Source organism: Papio anubis, chromosome 11 (assembly GCF_008728515.1).
Source record: "Papio anubis isolate 15944 chromosome 11, Panubis1.0, whole genome shotgun sequence".
NCBI lineage: Eukaryota > Metazoa > Chordata > Mammalia > Primates > Cercopithecidae > Papio > Papio anubis.
The window spans coordinates 109,392,171-109,416,368 of NC_044986.1; the positions used below are offsets into that span (position 1 = coordinate 109,392,171).

General features: G+C 38.4%; 1 protein-coding gene across 1 annotated transcript in view; it reads left to right on the top strand.

Moving 5' to 3' along the window:
* The window catches only part of RSU1 (Ras suppressor protein 1), a 232,276-nt gene that overhangs the window by 157,258 nt on the left and 50,820 nt on the right, over positions 1 to 24,198 (top strand). The gene's annotated exons all lie outside the window — the stretch shown is intronic.

The following is a 24,198-nucleotide window of genomic DNA, read 5'->3' on the forward strand; positions in this document are numbered from 1 at the left end:
ATTTAATGCATTGCTGTGGTCATTCAATTTAACAGTGTATTTGGATGGTGGGTTCTGGAGTCAGACTGCCTTTAGTTGAAATCCTGAGCGCACTGCTTAGTGTTTATGTTGTTTAACTTTTTGAGCACCAATTAGCTCATCTGTAAAATTAGATAATAGTGTTCATCTTGGAGGGTTATTAGGAAAGAGTGTATGAGATAATGCATATAAGAACACTTAGAATGTGGCTGGGTGTGGTGGCTCATGCCTGTAATCCCAGCACTTTGGGAGGCTGAGGTGGACGGGATCACCTGAGGTCAGGAGACCAGCCTGACCAACATGGCGAAACCCATCTCTACTGAAAATACAAAAATTAGCCGAGTGTGGTGGCATGCACCTGTAATCCCAGCTACTCAGGAGACTGAGGCAGGAGAATTGCTTAAACCTGGGAGACTGAGGTTGCAGTGAACCGAGATCGTGCCACTGCACTCCAGCCTGGGTGACAGAGTAAGACTCTGTCTCAAAAAAAAAGAAAGAAAAAAGAACTGGGTCAGATACGTAGTAAGCATTCAATAAATACTAGGTGCTGTCATTGTTAATAATAGTATATCATGGAATGTCTCAGCAAGCATAGGCTAGAGTTTTAGAAAGAATACACAGTAAAGAGATGTTTATTTCCAGTATTATGTCTCTAAATTGCTAAAGACTTCATTAGAAGATGATGTTAGGAAAGAAAAGTTGTACAACTCTTAAGCTAGAATATTAATTAAATTATAATATAGTAGAGTTCAAAGAAGTCTCAGATAATCTAGTTTAATGCCCTCTCTTTACATAAGTAAAGAGTGCAGTTTCCATAGGTGAAGTGACCACTGCAGGATCACCCATCTGGAACTGCGACTCTAACCCAGGTCTCCTGGTTCAAAGCCTCGTACTCGGTCTGTTTTGAAACACTCATTTATTAGCAAGATGCATTCATTAATGTTGTCTTAGATGCAGCGCTTATTTTAGGAAATAAGCAGTACGTGAAATTTTAGCCAGTATATAATACTTCCTCGCTTCTCATGGTTTGGTGTCCTAGCGACTTTTAAGCCTCTAGAAATATCTTTCCACATACCTAAGAGTCATGCAGAAAGTGATTGACTGTCGCAGAGCTAGAGCCATCATCAGTGCGTGTGAGCAGCTCTCCCTGAATCCTTCATTGGGACAATAGTGGTAGTTTTTGGTATGGGTATAGAAAATGGAATGTCCGTGGAGTGATCTGTAATTTCCCTCAAGACCTCATAAACTTCTAAAATTAACATAAAGCCTTTCTTCCCTATAAAATAGAGTCATGTGTTAAAGGAGAGGCATTAGATGCTTCTGTGCAGTATATTTTAGTGAGTTCTATAAAATTTGCAATAAAGGAAAGGTCAGTGTTGGTACCATAAACAGTGTTCCCGGAGTCATATTTAACCCCCGTCTCTTCTGTGATTCCTGGAGTGTAGAGTAATTGAACTACTCTTTTTCGAAAATGCTCCTGTACCCATTACTGCCCAAGAAAGACCCCACTGCTGCCCAGCACTCTTTTTTCTTAGAGACACTACCTGCCTCTGGCTCTGGGACCCGTCTGTCACCAAAGGGCGGTCTGAAAAGAGGGTTGATTTCATCTCATTCACAGCATGGGAGTAGGCGTTTCCCTTCTAGCTCAGCCGCAGTTTTGTAGTTGAGGTTAAAGTGAAAAGATTGTCGTCACGCTGATCTGTGGGGTATGCAGAGCGGAGTCCTCCTTCGTGGTGATCACGCGTGAAACTAAGAAAGTGCAAGGGTGACCTCTGTATACTGACGACACAGATAGTTGTTGTGCGCGGCGAGTGGCTATTCATGTGACCTTTCTGGCTGTAGTCGTAGCCTCCCAGCCTGCAGAGCCTCCTGCATTGTACAATGGCAGAGATAATGGCCCTGGGCTTGTTACACACAGCGGTTTTGAGGCTTAATTGAAGAATATTTTTAACCCATTATCACGAGCATTAGGAGGGAATGTTCAAAGAGTCTTGCTTGATACAGCTCTTTCAATTGAAGAAAGTAGACTCCCAAATAAGCAAATTACAACCTTAAATAGTAATCCATCTTTATTTGCAATCCCTTCATCTTTCCAGGATAAAGACTCCTCTCTTCACTCTGAGAGCATGAAGAGGGGCAGATCCAAATAGAGCATCACACATGCTGCTTCCTCCTGGCGTACAGGAGCGCGTAGGGCCCTTTGTTGAGAACAGGATGCCTTTGAATGGACTGCCTTGAATACATTTTTCAGACGATCCTAACCATGTCTGCCAGGCTCTTATGGCGCATACAGATCTGGTTGGAAGATATTTAAAGGTGTTCAGGCAACGTGAAGGGAAAGCACCCATCTGAGACACCATGAATGGGCTTTTCTTTACGTCATTATTTCTAGCTCCTTTCTGTTTTTATACTGAGCAAATTTGCTCTCATCCTTTCAAACTTAGAGGGTGGTGTTTTTTTTTTTTTTTTTTTTGAAAGATTGCTGAGAGATGCCCCCAAAATTATGATTACCACAGCCAGTTTCTCACTCAGTCATGGACTATAGTCAAATTTAATCTTATCTTTAACTTCACAGAATAGTTAATGTTATCACACTCTTGATTTCTTGGATTATTTTGTCTTTTACTTTTAAAATGGCAGGAGAAAAATAACCCGATTTTTTTCTGTAATTAAAATAAGTCTGTATGAATTAGCATATGAACGATCAGATAATATCTAACCAGTTGAAGTTTGGAAGCTCCTTTCGTTTAAACAAAAATAGAATTTCAGCACCATTTTCATTTATTGATTCTTCTTTTCCTGTATTTCCGTTTTTAAAAATGTGTTTGAAGTCACCAAAAATAGACTTCTAATGCTGTGACTAAATTTGCCACAGTTAAGACACCCAAGAGTCCATGAGGGTTAAAGTAGGCTAGAATATGTATATAAGGACAGGCAAAAGGTGTCAGTGTAAATTTTATTAGGAAAGTGTAAAAGAAAAGTCTAGGGGCAATCAGGAAGAAACTGAGTTATTTACCAAAAATATATGGTAACTTCTCTTTTAGGTGTGTTGTGTATATCTCAGAGAAATACATATTAGTTCACAAGGCTTTATGATTTTTTGGTTAATCAGAAATCCATTCCAAAAATTTACCAGCATTTCTCAAAGAGAAGTGCTGTCTGTAGACACCATGGGCACATGAAGTAAAATAATCTGTGAAAATTCTTTGTTTTAAACTTGTAAAAATAGGAGTGCCAATCTGATCAATGTATTGGGTTATACCAGCTGTGTGGGTGTTACAGAATGAATTTTGGTCTCAATTTTGTAACTTACAGAAAAGTTATAATTTCAGTCTCTCCTACCCACTTGTATGGTCAACTAATTTTAACCATCTCTAAAAGGCACTTGCAAAAAGGGAAAAATGCCCAATTCTTGGGTGCATGGGCAAAATATATATATAGAAATGATAGTTCATGAGGACCAGATATTCTGAAAACCTTCTCACCATGGTCGACTAGATGCAGAATGAGTCAGAGAAATGTACTTTATAAATATATTGCTGAACTTGTAAGAGTAGAGGAAAATCCTTAAGGGGCAGAAAGACCTTATAATAATTTGAAACCAAAGAAATGTACTAAAGTAGACCAGGACTGTCTCAATAGCAGTGCCCATGTAAGGAACTCAGAACTTAACCACTGTGGAAAATAAAAACATGACTAGGCCTGGGGTTTGGGTGCAGTTGGAGGACCGAACTCTTTCACAAAGCTAGAACAAAGGGGCTACCCACTCAGTGAAAGTCTGAGCTGAAAAAATTAGCCTACCAAGAAGGGAAGCAGATGGGAAAATGTGTCTGCTTTTGCCATTGCTCTACATCTAGGAAAAATAGTCATCATAGTCATCTTCTCTCCTCTCCTAACCATTTGGGACTATAAGCTTATTGTTGGATGGGCATGCAGTATAAGTATACGCTACTTGCAAGGTCATGGAAACTCTAATCTAAAAAATGTAGATAACTTGTTTCCAAATTGGTGGAACTCTGGCATTTGGTAGAGATAAGCATAAATCTGGGGCAATGCATTAACAAAATCGTGTCCTAAGAATTCCTACAGATTCAGCTGATATGAAGTCATCATAAATACACACATACACTCACACTCACTCTATATATCACACATACACTTTCAAGAAAGCAATGAAAAATTACTAAACGGAATAACATAGGTCAAAATTTGCAAGACTCAACAGAAACAAGAAACACAGATCTACATCCCCCGTGCCTTATAACACTGGGATGCAGAATACTGCATATAGAAAAATACATGTGAGGTATATAGAGAGAAACATTGAGCAAAGAGTCAGCAACCATCAAAAATGACCAGAAAGATCTGAAAAATAATAGAATAACAAGAAATGAAAAAATATAATCATTGCAATTAAAATTTCAGTAGATAGGTCAAAAAAGGGTATTATACATAAATGAAGAGAGAATAAGTGGGCCAGGAACAGTGGCTCACACCTGTAATCCCAGCACTTTGGGAGGCTGCGGCGGGTGGATCACTTGACGCCAGGAGATCAAGAACAGCCTAGCCAACATGGTGAAACCCCGTCTCTACTGAAAATACAAAAATCAGCTGGGTGTGGTGGTGTGTGCCTGTAATTCCAGCTACTAGGAGGCTGAGGCGGGAGGATCACTTGAGCCCAGGAAGTGGAAGTTGCAGTGAGCCAAGATGGTGCCATTGTACTCCAGCCTGAGTGACAGAACGAGAGCCTGCCTCAAAAAAAAAAAAAAAAAAAGGAGTTCAAGAATAAATGAACTGGAAAGTCATGAAAAAGATAACCCAACACAAAACACAGAGAAACAAGAGATGAAAAACAGTAAAGAGAGAGTAAGACATAGGGATGACAGATTGAAAAGATTTAATATATGTTGATTGAAGATCCAGCATATTAAAATACTGAAAATGAGAGAAGTTAAGAATTGGGAAAGGTTTGAGATTTTACCTTCCTTCCAAGCTCATAAATTAGCTTCCCGCAGTTTCATAGATGCTGTTTGAAGACACGACATTCCTGGGTCAGACACAAAGGACTTTATTTCTCACCGCACAACAGGTAGCATGAACTTTATGTTCAAGTCAGTTCCGCCTGCTTCCCGAGTCCCATGGGGATGATGTGGCCCTGATGCACACTGGGCGTGCAGTGAGTTTGAGTCATGCCCAAAGACACCTGAGCTTCAGAAGCCCAAGTCTTTTAAAATGGTCTGTAAGCAAATGTGCTCTTTACCTTGGAGGGAGACATTATCTTTACTATTTTTTATCGTAGTAGACAGTATTACCTTACTAGACAGTAAACAAATCTGCTTTCTGCTCCAGAGAGACACTATCTCTGTCTTCCAAATATCCTTGAGTAGTTTTTTCAGAACTGATGCTGTCGGTACCTCTGCTCACAAAACATGCAAAAGTTTGAGAGTCCCATGGAGAATTATTTCCCAGTAGTGGAGAAACAATTTAAGACTGAGACTTTTCAGAATGCTAAAACATTGGAATCCTCTGATATAGTTTACACTTTGTATACCAAGCAGCACTAATACATATATAGTTAGACTTATCATGTGGACACCAAAAACAAAAGAGGAGACCTTAAAAGCAACCAGTGAGAAAAGAGATCAAATTGACAAGCTAATTGTGCAGTTATTTGTAAGAGTGAAAGATCAAAAATAAAAAATCTTCCCTGAGGAAGAACCAGAGTAGTAGAAATGGGCTGTCTTGCCTTAGAGATATCAAGGTCTGTTATAAAACTGTAGTAACGAAGAAGACGTGGTATTAGAGTACTAGTATATAGACAAAGAGACCAATGGAACAGGATTAAAAGCCCATAAATAATCCCATGCATATATGCACCCTTGATTTACAGTGGAAGGAATATTGCATCTCAATGCGGAGAGAATGAACTAATCAATAAATCATGCAGTTACAAGATCATACATGTGGAGAAACAAAATGAAACCAGATCCTGAAGTACACAAAAAATCGGTTCCAGGTATATTAAATATTAGTATTTTAAAATCACCAACAGAAAGTTTCTAAAGGAAAGGAGAACTATAGAACTTTCAAAGAACCAAAAATAAATAAATAAATAAAATACCAAAAAGGAGAATATATAACCTCAGTAGGGAAGGATTTCTTACCCTATACTCAAGAAAACACAGATTGTAAAGGAAAGATTGATAAATTCAACTACGTTAAAATGAACTTTCTCTTTATCAAAGGATACCGTTAATAAGTTGAAAAGATGCAAGCCACAACTGGGAAAAGTGGTCTGCAACACACACATCACTGACAGCCGATTAGTATCTAAAACATTTAAGAAAGATAAATAAAAATTGGCAAAAGGTATGAACAAGCATTTCAAAGAAAAGAAAACATGACTTTGACTTGCCAATACACATGAAAAATGGTCAACTTCAGTTGTAATTAGAGAGCTAGAAATTAAAACCATACCAACAGCATTTTATATCTACCAGGTTGGCAAAATTAATACAGTTCGTGGGCAAGGATACGGAGCCACAGGAACTCTGATTATCTCAATCTAATTCCCTGCCAAGATCAAGGTAGACGTGTATAGTCTAACTTCTCTAGGGTTTTATTAAACATAAGGAGAAGCTCATTTAAGAAAAAATCTTGTTCTATTCTTGTTAACGAGCACCAAAATATTTTTATTATTTATTTATTTTAGGGACAGGGTCTCAGTCTGTCACCGAGGTTAGAGTGCAGTAGCGTGATCTTGGCTCACTGCAACCTCTACCTCCCCGGTTCAAGCAGTTCTCTTGCTTCAGCCTCCCAAGTAACTGGGATTACAGGTGCCTGCCACTGCGCTCAGCTAATTTTTGTATTTTTAGTAGAGATGGGGTTTCACCATGTTGTCCAGGCTGGTCTCAAACTCCTGACCTCTGGTGATCTGCCTGCGTCAGCCTCCCAAAGTGCTGGGATTACAGGCATGAGCCACCACACCCATCCACACCAAAATATTTTCAAGCCCAATTGTTCTCTGGTCAAACCTTGAATATTGAGATAGATGTACTTTATGTTTTCAAGGGGAAATATATACCTGCAGAGAAAAATCCACTGCATCCCAAATGGATACCAGTTTTGTTTATCTTCATCCCAATTTCCAAGATTAAATAATTCAAAAGAGAACCTTAAGGAATAGCCCTCTAAGATATATTCTGCTTTTATTTCTATTGCAAATGGAAATTGACAATTTGACATACAAAATGAAAAATTAAAACACAAAATATAGAGTGATTGGAATAAAGGAAAAGGCACAAACTGCTAAAATTCTCTGTGTTTGAGAGAGAAATCAAGCAATGGAGCCCTGTTATCCCCTAGAAGAATCCCCCGGGGGATCAAGTTGCATCTTGTCATGAACCAGTGAGACAGGATTACAGAATTTATTTTATTTTATTTTATTTTTTGAGGCAGATTCTCACTCTGTTCCCCAGGCTGTAGTGCAGTCATGCAGTCTCAGCTTACTGCAACCTCCGCCTCCCAGTTTCAAGCAATTCTTGTGCCTCAGCCTCCCGAGTAGCTGGGATCAGAGGTGTGCACAACACCCCGCCAATTTTTGTATTTTTAGTAGAGATGGGGTTTCACCATGTTGGCCAGGCTGGTCTCAAATTCCTAGCCTCAAGTGAGCTGCCCACCTCAGTCTCCCAAAGTGCTGGGATTACAGGCGTGAGCCACAGCACCTGGCCCTTTGGATTACAGAATTTGACGATATTGGGTTCATGGCTGTCTGGAGGCATAACCTCTGGGGCAACTGAACAAGATTATGGGAAAGGAATAATAAAGAAAATATTCTGAAGTCTGTCTATGCAAACAAACACAGATGTCTACTCTGGAAGAATAAAATCTACTGTAGAATTGCTTTTTTTTTTTTTTTTAAGTATGATTGAGATGTTATGGTAATATTAAAAATGAAAAAAAAATCCCAAAAGTCTAACCTAGAATAACTGCACTGATCATGTTTTATTGTTCTTTAAATTCTTAGTATCCAAATAACTTTCAGTATTTAGTGAGACATATTTGTATATACTCTTACTACCAGACAGCCTATTTATTAAACATTCTTAATTCTTGAACTAAACTGAATAGTCAAGCAAGTTACCTAATTAGCCAGGGAAGCTAAAGGAAGTACTAGGAGTTACCATCTTGGGGAAAAATTTCCACGCTTGGATTTGAGTACTTGTGAAACTTGGTAGCAGTAGACTAGATCTGAATCAATATCTCTGCCTGGAAGTCATATAACCTCTACGAGAGATTAATGTGGCTACTGTTGGAGTCTGTGTTCTCCATCAGCTAAGCATGTGCACGTGTCATTCATATTTTGTTTTCAGCTTGTTACACTGACAGAAAAATCTCTGCAGAATAAAGAACCAGTTTTCTCAGCCTCTAAAGCAATACTGTATTTGCATATTTCCAAGATTTAAAGAGAACAGTGTTTTCCTTATGTGGACGGTTTTTCTATTTGTACCGTACTGGAAAACATTGTTGACAGCTACCAAACTCTCTCATTTTGTTCCTGCTGATTACTAATTTTGTTGATTCAATAGTAGAAGTGGGGAATTTTTTAAATTAGATGGCATATTTCAAAAACATTTTCTTAAAAACCCTGAAAAAATGTCTGACTTTTGTTAAAGCCCTTTTCTTTGTACATTACATATTGTGTTTACGGAAGAATTAATATATATAAGCCGATTCTGTTAGGTTGATAAGACGTTCAGGTTTTACCTCTGTTAATTCAAATACATGATTGTACATATGCTTGTGTATACTTGGTTGGTCAAGGATGTATGATGGAAAAGAATAGTGAAGCTACCTGAGAATCACTTGTTTAAATACATTGATTTTATACAATCTCACTCTGCAGCCCCTGGTTGACACCTCAAAATAAAATAGAATTCTTTAGCTGGTGTTCCCTTTATTTTGTACATAAGGTAATCCTCTTAACAAACAAGCAAACAAAAACTTAATCTCATTTGTAATACTAGCAATTGGAAACAACAGAATGCCCTGTGAGATTTGATTGATTAAATAACAGTGCAACAATATGATTGAATCCTAGACAGCCATTTCAAGTTGTGACTTATAGGATGGTTTAATGACTTAGAGAATTTTCATAACATATTATAAATTTGGAAAGCCAAGAGTCTGCATCCCAAGGCAAATCTGTATGGAAACAAAAGAGAAAAAAGCTTTGAAGGATACATCTCAAATATTAATAGTTTTCTTAAGTGGTAGGATTGCGTATGGGTTTTTTCTCTCTTTATGCTTTCCAGTACTTTGTAATTTTTCTCTAATTATGTGCAGCCTAATTTATTTTTTTCTAACAACATGTACATTTCAATAATTTATCATTTTGGCTAACAACATAGAAATGTTTTAATAAACTTTCATAATGACAAATATATTAAGAAAAAAAGAACATCACATTTCTTGTATTTTTATTATCACAGCAGTATTCAATATAATTACAGGCAGACTCCAGAGATATCTCAGCTCTAGAACACAGCAATAAGGCAAATAGTGCAATAAAGCAAGTTGCAGTGCATGGAACAGTTATGTTTATACTGTACTAAAATCTATTAGGTGTGCAATAGCATTGTATCTAAAAGAAACAATGAACATAATTTAAAATATGCGCTGCTAAAAATACTGACATGGAAATACAAAGTGAACACCTAATGTTGGAAAAATGGCACCCAAAAGCTTGCTTGACCTAGGGTTGCCACAAACTTTCAGTATCTCCAAAGCATAAGAAAACAAGGCAGGCCTGTTTTATAGGCATATGCTTTAAATGCATATATAATTAAGTTATATAAATATTAATTGTATAATAAGCAATTATATTACTGCATATATATGCAAATTATATATAATATATAATTATCAGTTATTGTATACCACATACTCTGCTAAGCTCTTTATACAAGTTTTCAGGTAGGCCAAAAACATAGTCATCCGCCCTTTGTAGGTCAGCAAACTGAGGATTTGATTAAGTGCTTTGCCATCAGTAGTGTAACTACTAAGTGACAGATCCCAGCTTTGACCTAGAGCCTAAGTCCCAAGCCCATGCTCTTAAGCATTGCCCTTTTGTCTTTTACTTCGTTTAATTGTTGTTAAATATTAGCAGTGGTTTTGCCTTTATCCATTTCTTGTCTTCCATTTCTCATTACAGAAGAAAATGCAAATTTAATTTGAGAGAAAATTGTAAGGATTGTCACAATTGAATTGAAGCAAGTAGTATTTTTAAATATCTATTGACCAATTATTAGATTGCATTTCACTTATTTTATTGAATGATACAGAATGCATTTCTCTCTTTTTTTTTTTTAAGGGATAGAATCTTGCTCTGTTGCCCAGCACTGTAGGCACAATCATGGCTCACTGCAGCCTCGAATTCCTGGGCTCAAGTGATCCTCCCCCCTCAGCCTCCTGAGTAGCTAGAGCTACAGGCAGGTGCCACCACACCCACCTGTTTTTCAAAAAACATTTTTTATAGAGATGAGGGTCACACTATGTTGCCCAGGCTGGTCTCCAACTGTTAGCCTCAAGTGATCCTCTCACCTTGGCCTCCAAGAATGCTCGGATTATAGGCAAGAGCCACTGTGCTGGGCCCATTTCTGTATTTAGAAAGGAAAAGGTGCACTTGGGCTATGTCAGAGGTTGTGATTTTTAAATTCACACTAAATCATTTCCTTTTTGTTGTTGTTTTTGTTTTTGAGATGGACTCTCACTCTGTCACTCAGGCTGGAGTACAGTGATGCAATCTGGCTCACTGCAACCTCCGCCTCCTAGGTTCAAGCGATTCTCGTGCCTCAGCCTCCCGAGTAGTTGAGATTACAGGCACACGCCACCACGCCCAGCCAATTTTTGTATTTTTAGTAGAGACAGGGTTTCACCATGTTGGCCGGGCTGGTCTCAAACTCCTGACCTCAAGTGATCTGCCCACCTCAGCCTCCCAAAGTGCTGGGATTACGGGCATGAGCCACCACACCTGGCCAATTTCCTTTGTTTGTTTGTTTGCAAATTTGGGCATAGGCAACAAACCAAATATGGCACACATTTGTGTTTCAAGGTCACACTGCATGAGCGGTGGTCCACACCTGTAATCCCAGCACTTCGGGAGACCGAGGTGGGCTGATCACCTGAGGTCAGTAGTTCGAGAACAGCCTGGCCAACATGAATCCCTGTTTCTACAAAAAATAGAAAAATTAGCTGGGCATGGTGGTGTGCACGTGTAATCCCAGCTACTCAGGAGGCTAAAGCAAGAGAATCACTTGAGCCCGGGAGGCGGAGGTTGCAGTGAGCCAAGATCATACCATTGCACTCCAGTCTGGGCGACAAGAGCAAAGCTCCATCTCAAAAATAAAAAATAAAAAAGAAGTAACACTTTTCCCTCTTACTGTAGGCACTTGGGGTTACTTGGGGGTGTATGGAGAGACAGGCATTCTTAATGTGGAGACTTTACTTGTGTGTTTACGAATCTAAGGGTTGGCTCTGGTGTCAAATTGGGCATCAGTGAAATTCTGTGCAATTCCTTTGAGAATTCAATCTCCCCTCTCCCCAATTTTCATAAGATTTCTAGAAAGCATGTCCCACTTATTAATGCACAGGAAGTACTGTCTTCTTTCTACTCTTCCGAAATCTAGTACAGTTGACTTCAATCAAATCATAATACAAATTGCATGCTGAAATAAAAAATAATACGCAGTGTTTGCAGCCAAAGACTCCTTTTGGCCCTAAGTATTTAGCTTATATGTATATTCAGGCACAAGTATTACTTGTTGCAGAATTTTCAACCAAGGAGTGAACGAATAAGAAAAAAGAAAATCTCGATTGTTTCAGTTCATGCTCTTAGTCAAAGCACATCCCGACACATTTATACTCATTCATCCTGTGTGGGCGAGGAGGGAAAGCCGTGCTACTACCATGTGAAACTTAACAGTGGTTTTTATTTTTACCCTCTGCACACACACAACAGAGTATTGTTTTGTGAGAAGAATTATGTGTAGGAGTTTTAGAGATCTATTTGTATCCTAGCTCTTTCCTAATTGTATATCCTCAGGGATGTCACTGAACTATTCTGTATATTTCATCAATTTTGAAATGGAGATAGTGTTAATAGCCTGTTGTAACACAGAAACTTGTTTATTAAAAGTAGGTAACATATGTCAGAGTTACACAGATTTGAAGCTTGCTTCTTCCCTTTCTTCGCTTGCCTCATGAGCACTGTTAGAACCTTTGGAAAGATACTTCTTTTCTAATGGCAATGCAGAGTTTGGTGGTTTGTCTCTCAGCTCTGCTTGTATTTTTTTCCCTAGATTTTTTTTTTAGCTCTCCCTTTTATACTTTTCTGTTCTCTATGTAAAGAAAGATTCATTAAAAATTGATTAGGCCAGGTATGGTGGCTCACACATGTAATCTCAGCACTTTGGGAGGCTGAGGCAAGCGGATCACTTGAGCCTAATAGTTTCAAACCAGTCTGGGCAACAGAGTGAGACCCAGTGTCTTTAAAAAAAAAAAAAAAAAAAATGTAGCGCAGTGAGCCCTGATCACACCGCTGCACTCCAGCCTGGGTAACAAAGTGAGACCCTGTCTCAAAAATAAATAAACAAATAACATAAGATTTTTAATTTTGTATCTAATACATTAAAATAAACTTATACATTTGCCATGTTTATGAGTTCTTTTTTAATTGAAGTGTAATTTACATACATCTGTACAGACCATAAGTGTGTGTGTGTATGTGTGTGTATATGTGTATATATAGTTCCCTGAGTTTTGACAAACGTGTATAACCAGTATACCAGTTTAGATATGGAACATTCTGTTCATCCTGGAAAGTTTGGGAAATGTTTTTTATCCACTTAAGAATGGCTCATTTCTCCAGATTCTTTTTGTTTTGTTTTGTTTTTGATTTCCAATTTTTATTTTAAGTTCAAGGGTACATGTGCAGGATGTGCAGGTATGTTACATAGGTAAATGTGTGCCATGGTGGTTTGCTGCACAGATTATCTAGGTATTAAGCCCAGCATTCGTTAGCTATTCTTCCTGGTGCTCTCTCTCCTCAGCAACCCTTTGACAGGCCCCAGTGTCCAGGGTGTGTTGTTCCTCCCATTTGTCCATGTGTTCTCATTGTTCAGCTCCCTGGGTATTTTGGCTTTGGGGCAGGTGAATCCTCTCTCTTGTTATCAGTGCACCTCCTGTAGCTTCAGAGCAGTCTTTCTCAATTAGCCTCCTTTTACTGATGACATGCTTCTTGAAGAGGAAAAAGTTGGCTTTCTTTTTCTATGAGAATTCTATGAGAATTTTCCAGTTTTTTGTTTTGTTTGGTTTTGTTTTTTTATCTTCCTAGCATCTCTCTTCCTCATTTCCAGGTGGTGCTGGCAATATATTTTACAGTTCAGCACAACTGTTAGACTCCAAAGACGTCATTTAAAGGTCCTTTCCAATAAGAAACATTTTAGTGTTGTCTGTGACTTTTTTTTACTCTCCCCCTGCACCACCCAGAATTTACATAGTTTTTGCGTACATAAGTGCGCTCTCTCCTCCCCCAAATTTGGTAAAATGTAGAAGTCTGAGTTACTGTCAATTTTGGGGATATTTAGGAAATTTAACTCAATACCAAACCAGCCATTTATTTGAAGTAGAAATAAATATTTCATTTACTTACTTTATTTTGTTTTCCTCTTGGCAAGCACGTAATATTACATTAGTTTAAACATATGCCTTTTATTTTAAGTCAGTTATTTGTTATTTTTTAAAGGCTTCATTAGATATAAAAGCTATCCATAAGCCAAGCTTTTAAAGTACTCTTGAGAATTGTCAGCCATAATTCAGTTTTTATTCTTTGAATCAAGACCTAAACTAGTACTTTTAGAGTAATATTTCAAACGAGCACTACTTAGAACCATTTTTGAAAGTATGTAAAGTGTGTTTGTTCTACCTTGCCTTGTGTATTTACACCTCTTCAATTTTGCTTTATGAGGAGCAAAAGAAACTGTCACTATTTGCTGTAAATTGAAGCTTTTAATAACTAAGTCTTTTCTACAGCATTTGTCAGCTTTGAATATTCTGTCAGTGGAAAATAAAAATAGCAGGGAAACCCAGCAGTGGTGACACTGAGAATTTATCTGCTTATGCTAAACTAAGGTAAAAAAAAGTAGAATAAAATCTTAAAGGGTGAGCATTTGATATTTTTCTTTCAAATAAAGTAAATTTGAACTGACTCTTCCTCGATTAAATTTTAGATGAAAAGTTGGCAAAATAAATGATGAAGTTTCATCATTAAACACAGAACACCTTTAAACCTAGAAACGAGAATAAAGAGGTTTGTTCACATCATTGATTCAATCCTGTATGCTTTGTTTGACATCAACTTGAAAAATAAGTTTTATAAATACATAAAAAGAAACATGATAGCTCAGTAGTAAAAACATTGATGCATATGGCGTTTAAATTTTTAAACTATTTCATAGCAAAAATTCATGTGCAGATCATCTTGGATATGTGACAATAAAAAATTAATTTATCTAATAAAGATGATTCAAGTAAATCAAATCTAAATAAATTCCATAGTCCACATTTTTGTTCGTAAATTGTGTGCATCCGTTATAAATATTAAAAACATGAATGAAATATACATTATGAAAAACTCACTGCTCCCTCTTTCCAGGTAAAAACATTAAAAGTTTTTCAGCCGGTTGCAGTAGCTCACACCTCTAATCCCAGCACTTTGGGAGGCTGAGGCGGGCAGATCACGAAGTCAGGAGATCAAGGCCATCCTGGCTAATGCAGTGAAACCCCATCTCTACTAAAAATACAAAAAAATTAGCCGGGCGAGGTGGCGGGCACCTGTAGTCCCAGCTACTCGGGAGACTGAGGCAGGAGAATGGCGTGAACCCGGGAGGCGGAGCTTGCAGCGAGCCGAGATTGCACTACTGCACTCCAGCCTGGGCAACAGAGGGAGAGTCCCTCTCAAAAAAAAAAAAAAAAGACTTTTTCAGGACTCTTTATTAGTGCTGACTTCCAGTTTTAGTTAGATCCGCTTCTTGTTCTTCTGCCTCTTTGTTTTCTTTGCCTGTCTACTTGTAAGTCTCTTCTCAAAAGATGCCTTTATCATTGTCTTTATCGATAACAATGAACATTTATGGAGGACCTACTATGTGGCAGATTTGATAAACCTAACAATAGGTCAGCGCTGTTTTGAGAAGGAAGAAAAATGTTGTTGGAAGTGTGCTTAGCTATGCTGCTGTATAATCTTCATTTAAACCTCTGTTATAATAGAAAGGTGATTAATGAGATCCCATGAACCTGCCTCCTCCTGTCAACCTTTTGACATGTCTGCAAACATACAGAATTTTAAAAATAACCTCTCAGTGAGCTAAAGAGATAGTCTCATCTTTTACCGAATGGACATGCCTGCGTGTTTTAATTTAGCTTTCTGTTAGTGTGATTCCATTCTTACAGATTGAGCCTGAGGGAAAGAGAGAATTAATTATTGTCAAAATAAATGAGATAATTGCATATGTGTAATTTCACAAAGCGCTCTACAGCTGTGTTTCTCAGTGATGAGAAATGCCTGGTTCTAAAAGTTCCTTGGGAAGGAGTGGAATTTGAAGAGTTTTAAATGGCAAGATGTGTTTTCTTTTGGTTTTAAACAAAAGTCCTAGTATAGTGTTAGGGCCTGGTTTTTCATGGTGATAAATTGGGACTTTATTGCTGTATGAATGGTGGGTTCTCCCTGCCCCAGTGAAATCTCCTTATGTCTATTATGAAATCTCATTTCAAACAAGATTACAGGAGTCATTTCTGGTAAAATTTGGACATGAATACACATTAGTGATTTGTGAAGATGGTTGAATTTTTTTGTGCAGAGAATTTTTATACTAAATTCAGTAAATAGTTCTGTTTGTGCCGCCTGCCCCCTAGACAAATCACGTGCCTATAAATAATAGGGAAAATTGAAGATAATAATTTTCCTCTTTGGCATTTTTGTCCCTGATTTGCAAGGTAGTAACAAGGCTTTTGAGTTCGTTTTCTGTTTTGTGTGTGCCCCTTGCATATTGAAAAGTTACAATTTTTATTTGCTTTTGTCTTTTTGTAGTAGTCTGATTTTGAGTACCTCCTAGGATTTACAATGCTGTCAGGTACAATATTTCTCTTTTAAAGACTGATAAGATTTTCCCCTTTGAATATGCTTTTTCTTTTTGATTTTGTTAATTGATTTGGATAAGTAAGCTATTCCAATTGTTTGGATAATGAAGAAATAAGATGCATATCTCAGAGAAGGAGGCTGATTTAATTCCTCGTTTTGATACGTGCTGAATATGCCTTCGTGATTCCTAAGAGCCATTTCTAATCTGCATTTTGTGAGGGTATTTGTCTTGCTTCTAAATAAATGAGAGTGAAAATCTTTTTAAGTTAAGACTGCATTGATGGTTCAAAAAATAAATTAAAAATAAAGATGAGATTGTTTAAATCTTTGATTAATAAGCAAGCTCATAAAGTTCTCGTGAGTTTTAAGGGAAATATTTAAATGGATTTTTCTTAACCATTTAAAAATCTCAGAACAGAATCATTTTATAGAGTATCTACAGGAAAGAGGAAAGTGAATATACCACAGAAGTCTTTCTTTATAAATAAATGAAATCTTATAAGTCATCTGCTAATGACTTTTATACTAATGCTTTATACCTGTGACTTGGGCAAAGTGTTTAACATTTTACAGCCCACAGTTTCCTGTTCTTAATAGTTAAGCAAAGCTATTTATTTATTTATTTATTTAATTTATTTATTTTAAGTATCTTGGTTTTCAACAATAAACTGTGAAAGCTGGCAGCTCTTTGTTCTAAATCTTCTGAATATATTCCAGGTACATGTAATTTTCTGGAAGGCAGTGCTTTTAAGTAGAATAGTGAATAATTGAATTTCCCATTTGATTTTAGAAGAAAATGAATTCCTGTTGTTTACTTTGGCCATCTGTTCACCTCCCTTCCTCATTATTGTCCCCTTCCTGCTCTTTCAAACAAGCCATAGACTTGGCTAATTGTAGATTACAGCTTCTCCTCTCTCTCCAGTGTGGAGGCTTATAGCAAGCTTTGACTTATCTTCGCAGGCAGTGTGAAGGAGAAAACTAATAAGCTCTCTGCCAGAATCAGCACATTAGCATTTGAGAAATCAGGTTATCTGAGTTTGGTTGATTGAGCTGCCTTAGTTTCCCCAAAATGATCAGTCTTTTTTTTTTTTTAATTAGCCGGGCACAATGGCTCATGCCTGTAGTCTCAGCTACTTGGGAGGCTGAGGTAGGAGGATTGCTTAAACCCAGCAGGTCAAGGCTGCAGTGAGCCTTGAACAGGCCACCACACTGCAGCCTGGGTGACAGAGCAAAACCTTGTCTCAAAGAAAAACAAATAAGGAAAAGGAGAAAGCACATAGTTTAGCAGTCATCCCAATTCCTGCCTATGTGTCAGTCAAAGAATAGTCAGATGCCAAAGAGCTCGTGTGGCGGTGGAGTTTTTTAGAATAGCTTTATTGAAATAAAATTCACATCCCATACAATTCACCCATGTATTCAAAATGTACTGTTGAGTAGCTTTTTATATATTCATACAGTTAGCATTCATCCCCACAGTCAATTATAGAATATTTTATAATCCCCCCAGAAGATGCCACAACCCTTAGCATCACGAGCTTCTCTTCCTGGCCCAGCCCTTGGCAACCACTCAGCTACTCTCCGTCTCTCCACATTTGCCTGTTCTGGACATTTCATATAAATGGAGTCAAACTATATGTTAGTACTTCATTCCTTTTCATGGCTGAGTAACATCCTACTATATGGTTTTACCATGTTTCATTTGTCCATTCACAAATTGATGGATATTTGGGTTCTTCTGGCTATTATGAGTAGTGCTGCTGTGAACATTTCCATAGAAGTTTTTGCATGGACATATGTTTTCATTTGTCTTGGGCATATACCTAGGAGTGGAATTGCTGGGTCAAATGATAACTGTGTTTAACTGTTTAAGGAGCAGCCATACTCTTTTCCAAAGCACCTGCAACCACTTTACATTCCTATCCATGATGTATAAAAGTTCCAGTACAGGCTGGGCGCAGTGGCTCACACCTGTAATCCCAGCACTTTGGGAGGCCAAGGCAGGTGGATCATGAGGTCAGGAGATTGAGGTTATCCTGGCCAACATGTGAAACTCCATCTCTACTTAACATATAAAAAATTAGCCGGGTGCGTTGGCATGCACCTGTAATCCCAGCTACTCGGGAGGCTGAGGCAGGAGAATAGCTCGAACCCAGTAGGCGGAGATTGTGGTGAGCCAAGATCATGCCACTGCACTCCAGCCTGGAGACAGAGCAAGACTCCATCTAAAAAAAAAAAAAAAAAAGTTGCAGTACCTCCACATCCTGACCAACACATGTTACCATCTGACTTTTTTGATTCCAGCCCCATTTCACACCCACTGGTATGAAATACTATCTCACTGTGGTTTTGATTTGCATGTTGATTCCAGCCCCATTTCACACCAGTGTGATGTCTCATTGTGGTTTTGATTTGCATTTCCCTAATGGCTCTGATGTTGGACATCTTATCCATGTGCTTACATATTTTAATATTATTAGTTACAATGCCTTACAAGCTAATGCTTGCCACCATAGTATCTTTGAGACTGTTACTCAGAAGTATTGACTGACATGTGCCATGTAGTAACCCCTGGAGCTGGAAGGAGCTTGGGGCCCTGCTTCGGTGACATATAGGGTAGGAGGAAGGAAAAAAACACTTTAAATATATGAAATAAAGTGTTTGGGGAGCTACAATGGAAGTGTGTGCAGGGACCAGTGGGAGCATAAGGGTGGAAAGGTTTGATTCTGCTGGAGAGAAGGGACTTGATCAGGGGCAAAAGAGTCAGAGAGGAGGTGATGGTTCATCTGTAAACAATGATGTTTCAGTCATTGAACCAAGAAGGATACCAAGATGAAAAATCGCGGCTCCTGACTGTACCGATAGTGAGCAGGGGCTGTTGTGAGTCTTGATTCTTGACAGTTAAGATGTTTGAGGCCACAGTTGAACACAGCATTCCTGACCTGCTTTCTTTCTCCTTTACTGAAACCCTCCCGAATGGGGAACGGGCTTTCTCCTAATCACTAAGAAGGGGTGGGATATCACAAAACACCGGAATGAGAGCTGTGCCCAGTGGTTCCAGAAACTGCTTTCTTGCTGCTGTTGCTTTGTTGTAGTTGTGGTTTCTGTTTTTGAATGCACATTTATATGTTTTGTTTTGTTTTTAATGTGACAAAATGTGACTTGTTTTTTGTTGTTTTTTGTGATGGAGTCTTGCTCTGTCACCCATGCTGGAGTGCGATGGCACGATCTTGGCTCACTGCAACCTCTGCCTCCTGAGTTCAAGCGAGTCTCCTGCCTCTGCCTCCCAAGTAGTTGGGATTACAGGCATGTGCCACACTCCTGGCTAATTGTTGTATTTTTAATAGAGATGAGGGTTTGCCATGTTGCCCAGGCTGGTCCTGAACTCCTGAGCTCAAGCGATCCTCCTGCCTCAGTTTCCCAAAGTGCTGGGATTACAGGCATGAGCCACCACACCCAGCCAAAATGTGACTTGTAATCTTTGATTTATGAGATATGAAGTGACTATCCTAGGTCTGTTGCATACATGAAAGAAATGTTTTCTTTTGGAAAAAGTTTATTTTCCAATGAAATGTTTGGATTTTCAGGGTTTTTCAATATTATGATTCGTTCTTTTTCTGATATCTTCTATGACAGTTTGGAGGAAAAGATCAGCTTCTGGGAAGCATGCAAACAAACAAAACCACCTTTGGTACTAAATCTCATCTAGAATGAACACTTCTACGTTTAAAAAACTCTCCAAGATACGGTTTAAAAGATGAGCGTAGAAGTGACCTGCACCAACCTTGCTAGCCCAAATCCTTATTTATGTTTATGAAATTTGCAACTCTGATATGATATTTTGGAAAGCCATATAAAATGATTTTACCCATTGGTTATGGTGTTTAATGGCTTCAGGAAAAATAGATTTGTATCTTGAAGCTTCTGGACCCATTCCAACAAGACTGCCTTCCCCCCCCTTTAAATATACAAGATGCGTGCTGAGAAATCAGAGCGGTTAAATATTATACAATTTCTTTGATTTTATTTTCTTGCAGATAAAATTAGATCAGGAATGTAGTGTTTTCTGGAAGGCTTTCATGAAAAAATAAGTGATTACAGAAATGCCATGAAATAATTAAATCTCAATTATTTGTACTGGTGTTTTCTTAAATGTAATTTAACCTGTCACAATACATATTTTTGCTTATCAAATCATTTTTATTAATAGCATTGAGAAAATGTTCACTCTTACTTCCTCCTGCTATGAATATTGCTCTACTGTTCACCATAAATATTCCCTTTCCTTTTCTTCTTTCTGCAGATCCATTTAGCAGGCAAAATCAGAACACTGTGCTATGTGTGGCAGTTAATGCCACGGGTCTGGGAGACCCAGAGCCTCGTTTCCATTCTAGAGTCACTACTTTTTAGCTGTATGACCTTGAGCAAGACTTTTAACTTCTCTTATGGCTCAATTTCCTCTTCTGTAACATGTAAAGTCTTTAATAGCACGTATATCCAAGGACTACTTTGAAGAATAATATGATAGTGCAGAAAAACACAGCCAGGTATCTGGCACGTGGGAAATGCCACTGATGTAACCTGTAATCACCATATTTGTGGTTATATCTACTTAGTAGGGAAGGGGAGCATTTAAATTCAGATCCCTCAGACTGTCGAGAAACATGTTTGTTGTGGCGATGACTCACTTTGAAAACATGAACTTCCTGTATAATTTGTAAGTCATTTTCATTTCGGAGCATAGTAGTGAGTTGTAGATAGTAATCACCCCAGCTTATAGTTATTGACATTTTCGCAGGTGCCAAACCCAGCTCTAGGGACTATATAGTCACTTTTCAGTGACCATGGGGGATTGGTTCTAGGACCCCCCCTGCCCCCCACCCTCTGCCCACCTTACAATACCAAAATCTGCAGAAGCTTAAGTCCCTGAAATAAAATGGCGTATTGCGTAACCCATGCACGTCCGCCCCTATACTTGAAATCATCTCTGGATTACTTATAATATCCAATATGATGTCAATGTTATGTAAATAGTTGTTATACTGTATTGGTTAGCGAATAATGACAAGTTTTTTAAAAAAAATCTTTACGTGTTCAGTACAGATGCAGCCATCCACTGTTTTTTCTTTGACTGTTTTTTCATTTGGAGTCGATTGGGCTTACAGATATGAAGGGCTAAATATGCTTGCATTCTCTACTTTAGCCTTAACAGCAACCCTTTAAGGCAGGTGCAGTTAGTATGCACATTTGGAGAACCATGTTCCAAGTCTCTTCTGTGGATTTGGAAACTGAGACACAGAAAAGTTAGCTAGCTTTCCCAAGGTCACAGAGCTAATAAAGGCTGCACCAGGATAGGTAACTCTATGGGCTGGTTTGCATACTGATCGCTTTATGTTACGTGAGTGAGAGTGAATATGAAATAGAAGGTGTTTGTCATTTTAATTCTTGGAAGGAGGAGGAGTAAGGCAACAAGAATATACTTGTTTCTAACCTAATTTTGTATGTAATATATAACTTACATGTTTTAAGTCATGCATTCGTTATCATAAATAAAGCTTCTGCCCACAAAGTACTAAGCTGATAATCTACCAATTTTTTAATGTATGAGCATTATTTATATACTGAAAATAACTTTTACATCTTCGAAGTATCTACTAGGAATCCATTGAAGCAAAGGGTAGCTATCATTTTTAAGGCAGTGATGGTATTTCATGTCTCAGTGACAGATCACATCTTCCATGCTTTTCTATAAATTGTTATTTATGTGTTTGAAGTTGTCCAGACAAACCCATATGACACCTATTGCTGGGCATTACTGAGTTCTTATACTGTATTATGATTATTTCTGTACAGATTCATAACTGTCCTTCAAGGTGATATCTCTGCATAGCCATGCTGTTTTATAAATCCCATCATTATGAAAATATTGATTTCTTTGGTCTCCTAGGTAAAGTAAGCAGTAAACACTTGTACTTATCAAAAAGGACTTGTTAACATTTCACCTCTTAAAATTAACATTTTAATTATAAGCATTGGTAAGTTTTTGTTTTGGCTTGTTATTTAAAGAATAAGCATGAAATTTTACTGTACATAAATTATACCTCAATAAATCTGACTTATAGAAAGTAAAGGAATGCATAACTATTAGAAATGTTGAGACTGGCGAAGAAGTATGCATAAATTCCAAACAGGAAATTTACAAGGGTTTTGTTTGATGTTGTGGTTAGTCTTTTGGAAAAGGTTTTAGATTAGTGCTTTTACATAATATATTATTTCAGGGTCCATTTAGAGAATATTTATCTGTATGACTAGAAGAGAATGTTACAAATTGAATTTTAAGAATAATGCTCTAATTTTACATAACACCAAGAATGATGTTTCTTTGTTTACCTACCACATGAAAACATGCCATCCTGGATATAATTAACGACCAAAAAACTTAAGACAAAAGACAGTGGCTCTTCCGCCAGCATGCAGCTGGCAATCTGTGAAAAATCACTGATAGGAAAGGTTAGAGACTCAAAAATCTATCGCTGGTAATAGATTCCTATTGCTAACCAGAGTCCAAGGTGAGAAGCTGGCATTGGTGCGTTTTCTGCCTGCAACATGCCGTCTGCGGGTCTCCGCAGAGCAGCACGTTATTTCTCTACAGCTCCTCTGGATTATCCGGTTTGGTTTTCCAGACATTTATTACCATGTCCCTTGCCTCTTTTCCTCCTCCCTACCTGCCTGCCTTAGCTCGTCTCACTGTTTTTTTAGTAACATTATTAAAGAGAAAGCGGATATCAGTATTCCTCTCTATCATCAGGTGATGTAACAGGTGACAGAGAAAAGCAAAATCGGACTGAAATCAGACTGCTGCCTGTTATCAGTTCCATCTGTTTCCATATCCTAGAAAAATCAAGAGCAGCAGGATGTTTTTATAAACCTAGAATGCCAAGTTTACAAAAGTTAGCTGAATCTTAGATTGTCAGCGCTAAAAGGAATCCTGTGGGACACTTTTCACCCTTGGAGTGGCCAGCTTGTCAGAGGGTCCTGGGCCAGGTTCCAGGCCCTGCTGCCCGCTCTGCCACATGGATCAGGTTTCTGATGCCTTACCCTGCTCAGAGCCAAACTGCACAGCCCAGCCCATACCTTCCTGCTCTCCTGCCTGGATGGGAAGTCGGTTTGCTGTGAAAGTGGGCACAGCTGCTACTGGATGTGAATCTGGGATTAATACCCCTGGGTGGCTATAGCAGAAGTTGAAGAAGTAACCAGGCTTTCAGGCTCCAAGTCACATTCTGGGAAGGCAGGGACTGGCGTTGGCGATGGAAATCTGGCCTGAGAGTTTCAGAGAGCCAGATTCATTAATGGACCCACCCAAGCCCTGGCTGTGTGCTTGTCCTAATAAGGATGTACTTACAACAACCAATTCCATACACAGATGTGAGCGTGGGTGTGTGAATAACCTTTTTAATTTTTTTTTTTTTTTTTGAGATAAAGTCTCACTCTGTTGCCCATGCTGGAGTGCAGTGGGGCAATCTTGGCTCACTGCAGCCTCCATCTCTCGGGTTCATGCGAGTCTCCTGCCTCAGCCTCCCGAGTAGCCGGGACTACAGGTGCCTGCCACCACACCCAGTTAATCTTTTGTATTTTTAGTAAAGATTGAGTTTCACCATGTTGGCCAGGCTGAACCTTTTTAAATTCTTCAATCTGCTTTGAGGGAACCAACAACCTGATAACATAACCAATTAGCTGGTGGAAGGTAGTGTTGTCAGGTGATTCCATTTGTGATCCTAGAGCCTGAGTGTTTATTTTATTTCATTTTAAGTTCTGGGGTACATAGGCAGGACGTGCAGGTTTGTTACATAGGTAAACATGCGCCATGGTGGTTTGTTGCACCTGTCAACCCATCACCTAAGTATTAAGCCCAGCATGCATTAGCTATTTTTCCTGGCGTAGAGCCTGACTTTAATGGTGGCCATGGTGGGAATGATACTACAAGTCGT